Source organism: Anomalospiza imberbis, chromosome 1 (genome assembly GCF_031753505.1).
Source record: "Anomalospiza imberbis isolate Cuckoo-Finch-1a 21T00152 chromosome 1, ASM3175350v1, whole genome shotgun sequence".
NCBI classification, from domain to species: domain Eukaryota; kingdom Metazoa; phylum Chordata; class Aves; order Passeriformes; family Viduidae; genus Anomalospiza; species Anomalospiza imberbis.
In genome coordinates, this window is record NC_089681.1 from 128,930,208 (window position 1) to 128,942,463 (window position 12,256).

Sequence of the window (12,256 nt, forward strand, 5' to 3'; positions counted from 1 at the left end):
TTGGTCAAGGGTTCTTTCCTACACCCAGAACCTCTATAAGAAAGTGGTCTTCCAGCTCTGTCTGTGTCAAAATTGTTTAAAGAACACTGTGGTTTATTACATCTTCTTCACTTGGTAAAGAAATCTTCAGGTACTACAAAAGCATCCAGATTAGCCAAAATTAGCAGCAGTATCTGTTCTTCAATTTAGGCCTAGATAGTGGTTGTACAAAATTTCATTAGAAATGGAAATTATTTAATGTTCTGGGTACTGATGATCTCATAATGCACTGATACTTAACGCTGAAAGGACCAGTCGCAGGCTAATTGCAATGATAGCAAAGACAATTCCATAGATTATTGTACTGTTCTCACATTGGGAGTAATTTAATTGGAATACTGTACTTCAGTGCCAAGAATTATATTGCAGAGTTAAAAAGGAAGGTTTGCTGTATGCCAGGGCCTTATCAGTCCTCAACCAAAATTATCTACTATGCTGTCATGGAAAGTGTTCTTAAAACTCAGGAAGTCTAGGTTCCAAATTTCTGTTTTTCCTCCTTCCTCCATGCCAGGAATTTCACCAGTGAATGAGCTCAGTGTTAGTTCAGACATTCCCCTGCATACATAACCTGTATGATGCTGAGGGCAGGTTCATGTGATCCAAGATGGAGGTCACTGAATAACTACCTACTGTTAGGTGATCTTTGGTTACACTCTGAGTTACATTGACATCTCACCGTGGAAGGTAATAGAGAATGTAAATGAAGCCTAGCTAAGTCTGATGTACAAGGAGCACTAAGTCCGTAGCTCAGAGGAGGACAATGCCTTCAAGTGTTGTGCAATGAAGATCAGCTGGTCTGTGGAGACTCTTGCACAAGGCCTGGGAGGGAGAGGCACTCCAAGAGAAAAGGGACTGATGACATTTGTTTCACATTCTGTAGGGCAGTAGGATTTAGCTGCAGTGGCTCATGATGATAGCACAGGCAGACAAGCAATGTGTGTCATGTTTGAACCTGTTTTCTAGTTTCCTCCATCAAGTCAAAAAATAAACAAGCTCTGTGAAGCAGCTATCTAGAGATGAACAAATCCTGTGCCTCCTCACTAGCTCTCCTGTCACTACCTCTCTTAAGGGATAATGATGTCCATTTTTCTGGGCATATATTACAGCCCTTTCACTTCTCTTGTCACCAACATTGTCAGCTGTCATTGTTCTTTCCTCCACTGCCTACCAGTGTTTCCCTACAGTTGAAGGACTTCTGAAGAAACAAGTGTTAAACATAAATGATGTAAACAGTAACCCTGTTTCCAGTGTGCAAGGGGTTCTTTAAATTTTTTAATAGGAACTTGGTTTCCACTACTATTCAATAATTTTCTTAAAATGGATTTTATGTTTGGAGCTATCTTTTTTCAGCTGGTTAGCTGGTATTTTCTTCAAACTGCTTTGGAAAAATGTACCTGTTTGAAAGTTATCTGCCATTTTGGACTGAGTATTGACAGGAAAGAGTTTCGAGGGGGGAAGAAGAGTGAGGTAGCAGGTCAGTTCTGTTAAATCCTGGTTTAGTTGGTGCAGTTAACTCTACTGAGAGACTTATATGTCGGAATGTTGAGGGAATCTGGTAATTCTTAATGATGAAAATCTTATAGACTGGCTTTTCCAAGAATTGGGGACATTGAGACACATTAAATCCCATTCAGTATGCTGGGTCCTTTTAATGGTATTCTGCCATAAATCACATTTATTCTTTGCGAAACAGTATTTATGGTTGTCATGGTTTGACATGGAAGTGAATTTTTTCAGGAAGTTGGTTCAAACCAGTCAGTGGTCAGGTTTGGATATTGACACCTGGAGTGACCACTGAAGGTATGGATACGCCTCTGAGAACACAGAAGGTTAAAAGCAGGAACTCCCAAGAGCTCGCTCTCTTTGGTTCCGGTCAGGGTGCTGTGCAGACCTCCCCTGCCCAGCCATGGGGCTGGGTGGGGGAGGAGAAGCCATGCGGCCTGGTCGAGGTGAGCCGAGGGGTAGAAGGACTGGAACCGAGCCAGCTCCTGTGGACGGAAGGGTGGAGAGAAGCGAAGATGCCTTTGCTGCCCCCACCCCCAGAGGGAAGAGACAGTCTGGACGGCACCTGTAACTTTGCCGGTGGAGGAGAAGGAGAAGGGGTGGGGGGAGATGCCCAGCCTTGGCCTTGGGAATTGGCTTCTGGGCAGATATTTCAGCCGTCCAGGGAGTCTGAGTTTTTAACCCTTTCCTGGGAAATGAAGGCTTTGTAAAATACTACTCCTCCTTGATTTGAAGTAGAAGAGAGACAGTCTGGGATCTGAGATGTTGGAAGAGGAAATTTTTGGGTGGAAGGAGATGATGGAGTGGCTTGTGGCTGGACTTTTCTTGTTAGCCATAGACTGAACCAAATTCTCCTGCAACAGAGGCTGCATTTAGGGGGATGCGTTGGTGGGCCAAGAGACCTGTTTCAGTGATTACTAACAGAGGAATGGAGAGAACAGAGGAAAGCTGAAGAGGGTGTGGAGAGGCCCTCTGTCTTCAGAGAAGAAGGGAAGAAGAAGATCTCTGTTCTTGGACCCTTGGCCCCAGGGGGAAATGGGGGGGACTGTAGTCCCAAAAAGGAGAAGCTGTTGGACCCTTGGCCCCAGGGGGAAATGGAGGGGACTGTGGTCCCAAAATGAGAAACTCAACTGTTGTTTTTCTTTGGTCCTTGGCAAAGCATCCTTGAAAAGAAACCCTATGAGCAGGCTGTCCATGCATGGTGGTGAGAGCACTGTGACATGGAAAGGAGAGTGTCACCATGGCAGATTTTCTCCGGGCAGTTGCCATGTGTGACATGGAAACACAAGGGTGGCAATTGTGTTTCCTGGGGAGTCTGTGGTGCAAGAGAGACTTCTCTCTCCATTAAAGGACTGAGTATTGGTTATCTGAAGGGTGGCAACTTGATCAGGAATCCTGGGTGGTGTCTCACTGTGGGTTTGTTTGGAAATTGGGTGGGAGGAGGAGGAGTGTTTTGGAAGGTCTTCATCCTGGATTTAGTGTCTGTGTTTTTATAGTAGTAGTAGTAGTTTAATAAAGTTTTTTTCTTTGTTATTAAGCTTGGTCCTGCTGTGCTCTGTTCCTGATGACATCTCACAGCAATTATTTGGGAAAGTGCATTTTCATGCACTGGTGCTGGCATTGCGCCAGTGTCAAACCATGACAATGGTGTATAGTAAAAATTTTGCAAGGTCATTGATTGTCTAATTTCTTAAGGAACAAACTTTGTTCCATTTTCAAAAAGAAAAATGGAAAAGATTTCTTAACCCATTTGAAATAAATGATAAGCAACATCTGTGGAGGCTTAAATTACTTAGCCTTACATTTCATAGAAGATGTCACCAGCTAGAACTCTGCTTGACAATATTTTAAGCATGACAGTAAACAGCCTGGTTAAAACACATATATTTTATAATTTATATTAGGATTGAAATGTACTTTAGCTTTTAGTTCACCAAACAAGTCTAAATTTTGTGTGGACCACTGTGTGCATGAAATGTCATACAGGGAGTTTCTCCATCCCTTTCTTGTGACATTAAGGAAACATAATCAATTTCTCCAGTCTAAAAGCAAATAAATATTTTAAAATACAATTTCAAAGCAAAAGCATTGCATAAACTTGGTTCTTTTACAGGCTATTTTACTCAAATTAACTGTGTGTGTGTGTGTATATATATATATATATAAATTATTGAAAGATATAATTGACTTTTTAATCTTACTAATATAATTTATAATTTGACTTCTTCCCTAATTTATTTAATAACTCCTAGTTATTGTGATAACAGTAAAATCCATGCATGCTGTATCATTGCATGAGGATCTGACTCCTTGTTTATTATTTCATAGCTCCTAAGCTCATGCAGTAGGGTGGGAGTGAAGCCTACTTTCCAAGAAGTTAAGGTAACAATCATAAATCCATAAGCTGTGGAGGAATTTTGAAGAGCCCAGAAGCAGAACAGAGTTTCTTGCATGAGTTCAGCAGGCATTTGCAGAGTTAATCCCGTGAAGCAAAGCTGGGAGACTGGATTACAACATCAGTTGACAGGTAAGGATTCACTTGTCTCTCACAGGCATTATTTGGGAATAACCCCTTTACTGTTACCCCTTGAGAATTCTGGCTTTAAGGTTCAATGTCTTGCATTTTCCCATTTCTAAAATAACCCAAATAATAGCAATCTGTCTTAGGTACCACAGTGAAATGGAAATCTGTTGACTAAGGTTTAGCCTACTGTTGCAGTGATGCAACAAAGAGGTCTAGGATTAAATACTTCCAGATGCTCAGGCAGTAGTAGAAATGCTAATTCAGTTTGCTGGTGTTTAGATCACAAGTGTAAGTCAGATTAACTGAAAATAAGTGGGAAAAACCAATTCTCTCTATCCTCTAACAGTGGGCAGGGCTTTTGTAAGACTTCCATGTATGTGGCCATGTCAGCTGCTATTAGGTAACCAGGTCAGATTGTGCATCTCTCAGCAGTGCTGTCCCCTGCCAGCCTTCAAAAGTCGTTAATAGCTTGAATTAGTTGAAATGATTTCGTGAAGACTGGTATCTCAGGGACAAAGTCAGTCTGAGACTCCTGAGTGCAGAAGATGACTTCTTTCTTCGCTGTTTACACAAAACCAGCTTTTAGGATTCTGCAGGAATGATTACTACCTATGTAGGCACAGCTACAGTACAGTATGGAGCTTGTGGAGACCCAGTGTGGACACTGACACTGGATTTTGGTACCTCATATGTTACTAAGGTCATGCAGGTGTTGGGCAATTTCCCTTATTTCCAGAGATCAGCAGCTTTGTAGAATAAAGAGCAAAGAATAAAACCCAAAATGTTTGGAACCACCCACATAATGCCATCAGTGCCAAGTTATATAATTCCAGCATTAGCACTGGGAGGATTAAAACCATCCACATGGTTTTATGCCTGTTTTCTGCTGGGAAGGTAACTGGGTCCTTCAGATGAACTAATTACAGATTCAGTGATAATCTCCACTTCCATAATTATTATCACGTTTCAGGAAATAATAATAAAATTATTTCTTAATAATATGTATTACTTTAATATAATGCTTGTATACTGCCAAAGCACGACTGAAGTTATTTTATAACTAGAGCATTGTGACCTTGTTTAGATACTTAAAGGCTACAACAGGAGCTATTTGGTGGTTTACTGTTTTAGTGTTTGCCAAGAACTAAGTCTTATCCCTATTTTCTAATGGCCATTTTCCCAGTAGTTAAAAACCTGTTCATTTTCTAAATGTCTAAAGCACATTTTTTTTACTTTTAAAAGATCAAATTGTCCTTCATTAAGGACAGGTTTAAAACACAGATGTAGAAAAAATCCCACTTGAAGTCAGCATATTGAAACTTGTTTTTTGCTACAGATCCTGTAGAGAGAAAAAGAGGAGAAAAAGGTCTTGGCTTCCCTCACATGAGCATCTGCCTCTACACTGACCCCAGTCCTTCTTCCCATGTTTAGGTGATCAGATGTCTTTGTCCTTCCCCAGCAGCTGTCCAGCACTGCAGGTCCTGCTGACTGAGCCATGTCTTGGTGAGGACAGTGGATCTAAAGCAGAATTCTTGCAGTGGGTAGCAGGCAGAGTGCTGGGGTGGCATGAGACACACGGGGTTGTTCCTCTCTGTCCATTAGGGGTGCAGGGCCCCTGTACCATGGAGCACAAGGAAGAGTCGATCTGTCCCAGGGGCTGTGGTTAGGAGCCACTGCAGAGCCTTCCCAGAGTGCTCCTTCTTCCCCAAGCAGCTGGAGCAGGCAGGCAGGCAGAGGGAGGAATGCTTATGAGAAATGTTAATTTAATTTCTTAATAGTTTTAAGTGGATATCTTATTCCAGCTCCCTGCTATGGTGATACAAATTCCAGAAAAGACTATAGGGTGGAACACAGCCTCTTCACAGGCCCTTCTTTGGTGAGATGGAACTTGAGCCATTCACATACATTAACAGACATTTAGAGGCTTTTCAGAAAAACCTGAAATTGCAACCCGAGACCAAGGGAAGAGATGGGACCTGTGCAGTGCTTTTTGAGACAGCCCATCATTTTCTCAGCAGCAGGGGGGTGTCACAAGATGTGTAGGATTGCACTCATTCTGTGCAGGCACTGTTCTGCGCTGACATTTGTCAGCTCTCAGTTTGTCATACTACAAGTAAATTTGGTTTGCAAATGTTTCCCCTCAAGCACTGCAAGATGTATTTGCCACTTAAGTTGTGTAACATTAGTTCCCTCTTTGAAAATTCGATCTTTTTAATCTTGCTGATATTTTTTTTTCTTAGGTGACTGATGAAGAAAGTCACTCTTTCCAGATAACAGCTGAAAAATTAAAAGCTGCATTTCAGAAACTAAAAAGCAGGTATAAGTAACACAGATCTCAGATTTTCATGCTTTCCTTATTATTTTGCAAGCAGCATATGTTCTCAGCATTGAAGTACTTGTACAGTTTAATCTCTGCAGATTTTCAGTCTTGTGACCCAGGTGGGTCCAACTATGGCAACAAGAGCTGATTTTATAATTTGGGTACTGTAACAAAATGCAGAGAAATCCCCTGTACTTTATGAAGAACTGTATTTTATGAAGAACAGTTCCTGTTTTTTAAGACCGAGTTTCTTTCTCTGTAGATTGTAATGAATTCAAAGTGTTGTAAACAAGATACTGTTCTGACTCTGAGAAGAGACACTGTGCTACTGTAACAACCTACTCAGATAATTAAAGAAACGTGTAATGTGATTTTGTAGATGTTTCTTCTCAGTTACAGCTAAGAAGAAAATGTCAACAAACAAAAAAATCTGAAATGCAATTTTTCCAGAGTTTGGGGAACTTCATTTGTTCAAAACACTTAGCATGATCAGTGATTCTATTCTGATTGAGACTGCATAACTAGGGACAATATAGCTTGTCACATACAATTTTTCCACATTCTTCTCTGTACTTTAAACTGCTTTTCTTCCCAGTGGAAATGTTTGGTTTTGTAAATGTCCACAAAACAGTGCTTGCTAGTATTTCAGGCTAAAATGTTTTCTGATTTTATTGTCTTGATATTCATGATCTGCACACTTGATGGAAAATTTTAAATGCACTCACACCTGTTTTTGAAAGATCCAATAGCACAGGCAGCACAGGCAAAACAGTAAAACAATTTACCTTAGATGTGGCAATGATGGATGGTAGTGATGTTTCAAAACATGAAGCAAGACAGACTTCTTGTGTCCTCTTCCAAGACAGAAAACAAGGTTTAATGACAGAGCATATTGTTACAAGGAAGGTCACTTACAAAGCTCAGTTTCAAGGTGACAAATAAACAACTGGGTATTTTGGATACAGACAAATGTGTGCATAACATTTTTTCTTAGCTATATTGAAGTTGTTCTAATTATCTAATTGCTTGATCAGTGTGATGGTGTCTGTGTTTAAACACTGTGCTTTTGTCAGACCGTGGGAGCCTGAGCATTCAGACCCTTCCCATTTGATCCTCATTTGACCCATTTGAGGGAAAGCAGCTTGAATCCCTGCTGTCGCTTTGGCTGTCAGGACGGAGCATGGACCAAATTAACTCTTGAGAGATCTCCACGTGTTTTTCAGCTTTCTGGAGCTGAAAATGTTCTCATTAATAATATTACACAGTGGTTCTTTGGGTACATGAAATATCAAATATTTGGAGGAACTAGGCTAGAAAAGCAAGTGAGAAACTGCCATCCCACATCAGCTGATTCTGTGAAAAAGAAATACTGCCTCAGTCCCTATTTTCTGCTCAGGATACGTCCGAGGTCACATACTGTAAATATGCTCTAATGCAAGGTGTGCTGTGGAACAGCTGTTTGAGATGCCATTGTTTTTTAATGTTATCTTTTTTCAGGTATTTTCTTCCTGTAGCCAGAATCAAAGGCAATACACTGAAAGTTCAGTGCTTGAGAGGTTCTTGCTCACAGTACCTATTAACACTCAAAGACATTGCACATAGCAGGGAAAGTATCAGGGCCTCCTCGTAAGTGAACTTTTATTTCCTGGAGTTTCTTGGGAGTTATTTTTGCAAATAATGTCATTTGTGGGAATCTTGGGTGGAGTGAGAATTTGCAGTGGGTGAGGTTTTCTAAACATTAAAAATGTGGAAACAAAACATGATTATTTAATTTCAAGTTTATCCCAAGCATGAAGTAATACAGCAACTTCATGCTGCTATGTTTAAAGTCTTCAAAGCTTGTGCTATAGTTGTGCATATTACAATGTATTATGGACTGTATATTTTAATCAGAATACTGAAAATACTGAATCAGGTGATATTCAAATTTTGCTGAACTTTTGTAACTGGCAAAATGTTTTTCTATATTCACGAGCTCTGTCTAAACATATAGATCTCTCAAATATTTGGTTCACCTTTCTGTATATGCATGCTGAGTGATGAAGAGGCATTTAATTTTGGCTTCTGGGCTCCCTTTCAGATTATTTCTGTGTGCCTGTATTCATTGGGTAGCATTTTCATACATTAACTATTAAAAACCCCTTTGAGGTCTGTAATGTATACTTAATTGACAGCATTATATGGGGACTTATTTTGCTTTGTTTTTGACTTGTTTTCTTTTTAAGTATTTGCAGAATTAATTCCGTTTGCTCCACTATTTAGGCTTGGTGAGAGGAAACTAGAACTGCAAAATTAACAGAATGCTGCTATAGGGCATATATGTTATGTGCTGTTTACATCCCACTGCATCAAAAAGGACAGAGCGGAACTGGGGATGTCAGAAACAAACAGCCTATTACACATGCCACTCCTTTATGGCAGGAATGTGGGTGGGTAAAACCAAATTGACAAGAGATTTTTTAAAATAGATTTCCCCCAGATCTTGCACTGTCTTTTCCAATAATTTTCTAGAAGAGACATTTTTACTTTTTTTCTATCTTTGACCTTGGTGTCAAATATATTGAGGGTCACTAAAAGATGAGGTGGACACTTCTTTCCTGATGGTCTCAACTTATTCAGTAGCTGCTGGTTAAGCTTGACTAGAAAGCCCACCGAGGAAGTACATTGCAATATGTGTCCCTGGCATTGTCCCAGTATTTGTTCCTTTGTATAGCCTTATATGGATATGTTAAGTTTCACCATATCATTTCCACTTATCAATGGAGCAATTAAGCCATAGTCAGGCTCTGGAAACTCTGCAGGCATGAAGTGGTTCCTTTTGGTTTTGTTTTGGCCAACAATAAATGCCAAAGCTACTTCCATTTCCTCCACAGTTTGCAATCAGCTTCTCATAAAGAAGAGACAAGTCTTTTACCTTGCCTAGCAGTGGTCTGTTATGACATAGTTTAGAAAAAGAGCCCTTAAGAATGCTCCAAGAAACTCCTTAAGGAGAGGTAACTGGAAAATTCTGTATGTGGATTCCTACAGTTTGGGAAATAGATACTTGAGAAGGGCACACGGATTAAAAGGACAGGTTACTCTTTGCTTTAATTCTTAATGACCTACTGAAGTCTAGGCTTAGGAGAGAAGAGGTTCCCAAATTCTGCTTACATAATTCAGATTCACTACCACAAGCAGCCTTACAGTGTAATTTTATACAAAAGTAACCTAATTGGAAAGAAAGGGAACATCAATTGTGTAGGATTGTACATACACTGAGAAGGATTATCAAAGGTTTGACCATCTGAATACAAAACTAAACATGCCTACTCAAGTTCCCTAGGGGAAGATTTGTGTTAAGAGGAAAGGTATTGTATGTGTTTCAAACCTGGATCAGCTGACAGAGCCAGTTTACAACAGGGTACCTTACACTGATGAAGGCAGAGAGGTGTGATGGCCTTCAAGAAAGAAGTGCCCATGGACACTGATGGAGTGTAGGAAGACAAGTGGAACTACTGAAAGAACTTTGCCTCTAGACAGCTTCATGAGAAAAGAGGAATACTCCTGCTCTGTTCTCCTTAAATGAAGGAGTTCAAAAGACGTTGCAGGAGCCCAATTGCCATATGTAAACAGGTGCCTGGGTTAATTGTTCTGAGTCTAAATGCCCTGCACAGGAGAATCTTTATATGTTCAGGTTAAAACAACCTTCTATCAAAACTAGATTCCAGTAATACTTCTGTTTGATTAAATAGACATTGAAGCACTTTAAGGGTTTCATAAAGATGCATGAACCACCTGTAGATGTTGTCCATTAATTTGTTCTTGTGATTGAAGCTACCAAACTAGAAAAGAAAAATAATCTCACTGAAGCTGTAGGCCAAATTCAAGAATAACAAATCACCAACTAGAAGGGCTTGGTTAAAAAAGTGATTATGTCTTCCTGAATGTAAGCGTGACTCTGTGTGTGAAAGAGAAACAGTTGCCAAATACAAAATACTGTTGTCAGTGATCAGGAGATTGTGTAGTGGGGAGCACACAAGAAGAACTATTAACAACTATTAACTATTGTGTAAGTGTTTCTGCTTGGGCACATAATGCTCATCTTCCATAATTTTGGAGGGATGTAGTCTCCTATCTAACAGATGTACCAAATCTGTGTGAAAACAGAATAAAATTATAATTTATCTTTCTAATTCAGTAACTGTAAAGGGCAGCTGAAACTTTAATACTACACCCATTAATATTTTTGTTCTCAGTTCTGTAAGGCTACTTAGGGCCTTTATTAATCATAATAGATCATATTCCACCAACCACAATAAATGTATGCTTTGCTTCTTGTATAATATTAAAGTTGAGGGCTGCATTACATGAAAGCAAAGCTATTGGATTGGCTTGGATACTGAGCTGTAGGCACTTAATCCAGCCTCTGCCAGGATGACAGAGATAATTGCCATGAAGCGCAGCACAGCAGCAAGAGAGGAACCCCAGCTTCATTTTAGGAGCTCAAGGAGCCGCACACTAATTTATCCATTGTGTTTGCATCACATTTTCCCAGAAAGTATTCTGCTCCCAACAAAGCCATTGCCCAAATGGAAACCCTTCTCCAGTAAATATTGTTTTGGTACAATAAGTTCACGTGAAAGTTAAGGGCACTCCTCCCACAGATTTCCTGCAATGTGTGCCTCAGGGCACAGGCCACATGTCATTGTGGTACTCAGTATTTTATATATGCTCTGTGGCTTTTAGCTCTTGGCTACAAGTTACATCTTTAGAACTAAAATGCCTTGATGAAAATTACTGTTGGCTGGTCACAAAACTGGAGCTCAACACAAGGCCATAAATTCAGCGGCAATGTATCCACTCACAGTCCAGTGATACAAATATGAAAACTACATACATTTTGGCATGGGGAATCACCAAGTTAGAAGACAGAAATGGGTGAGCTCAGCTCCCTTGGCTGCAGGGCATCAAAGCCTGTCCCCACAGGATCCTCTGATATTCCTTCTGCTGTTGAGTCCATTTTGCAATCTTCATTTTGTCCTCCATTTTCCTAATATGAGAGAGATGAAGAATGTTCAGAGATGTTGCTCTTGGAGGTTCCACTCTTCAGCTATGTCCATCCATAAGAAGCTGTCTGGAGAGTCAGTCATTTTCCCTGTGTTACTGGGTGATGTTCTGAACACAAGGAAAACAAGACAGTGCAACCATTCAAAAACCTAAAAATGAAGTGTAACACTTTAGTAACAGTCATTGCCTGCAGATCCAGTCTCTTTTGAGACCTTATACTCAGAATTCTTATTCATCTGAATTATTTTTTAACATTTCCCAGTATAAAATAAAATAAAAATACTTAATGTTTACTAAAGGAAGTTGTTCCATAGCTCTCTTAAAATTTTTTTTTGTTGTTTAGACTGCAGTTGGAAGTATAATACTTGAATTGCCAGAAGCACTGCATTTTAGAAAGGTATATTCTGATGAAAAATTAATTGTCCCCTTTATATTACAATTTATTGACAAATAAGGCAAATGGCAAAAAGTACTTTTCATTTGGAGTACCTTGTAGGAATTCAAAAAACCAAAACCATGTAAAGCATTGTTATTCCTATGAGGATTTGACAATGAATTAAGCTTCATTGGACTCAATGACCATCAAGGCCTTTTCCAACCTTGGTAATTCATATAAGGTAAGACAGCCCACAGAAGAGGACAGGTCCATGGATTATGCTGAGGCAGCACAGGGACTTTACAGTGATCCCAAGTGAAAACCTTGTGGACTGCAGTGAAAGGAAGGAAAACATTTGAGTCAAGGGAGTCACTCGTGGTTACTGTAAATATAGGACTTGTTATTTTTATTTTCTTGTAATTGTTAATAAAGAAATAAGAAGAAAAAA

At 39.7% G+C, this 12,256-nt stretch overlaps 1 long non-coding RNA gene across 1 annotated transcript; it reads left to right on the plus strand.

The window, feature by feature from the left end:
• Positions 1-5,413: 5,413 nt before the first annotated feature.
• Positions 5,414-11,712, plus strand: LOC137486129 (uncharacterized). The gene is made up of 2 exons (XR_011005589.1): positions 5,414-5,569; positions 7,884-11,712. It is a non-coding gene; the product is annotated as an uncharacterized lncRNA (long non-coding RNA).
• Positions 11,713-12,256: the final 544 nt, after the last annotated feature.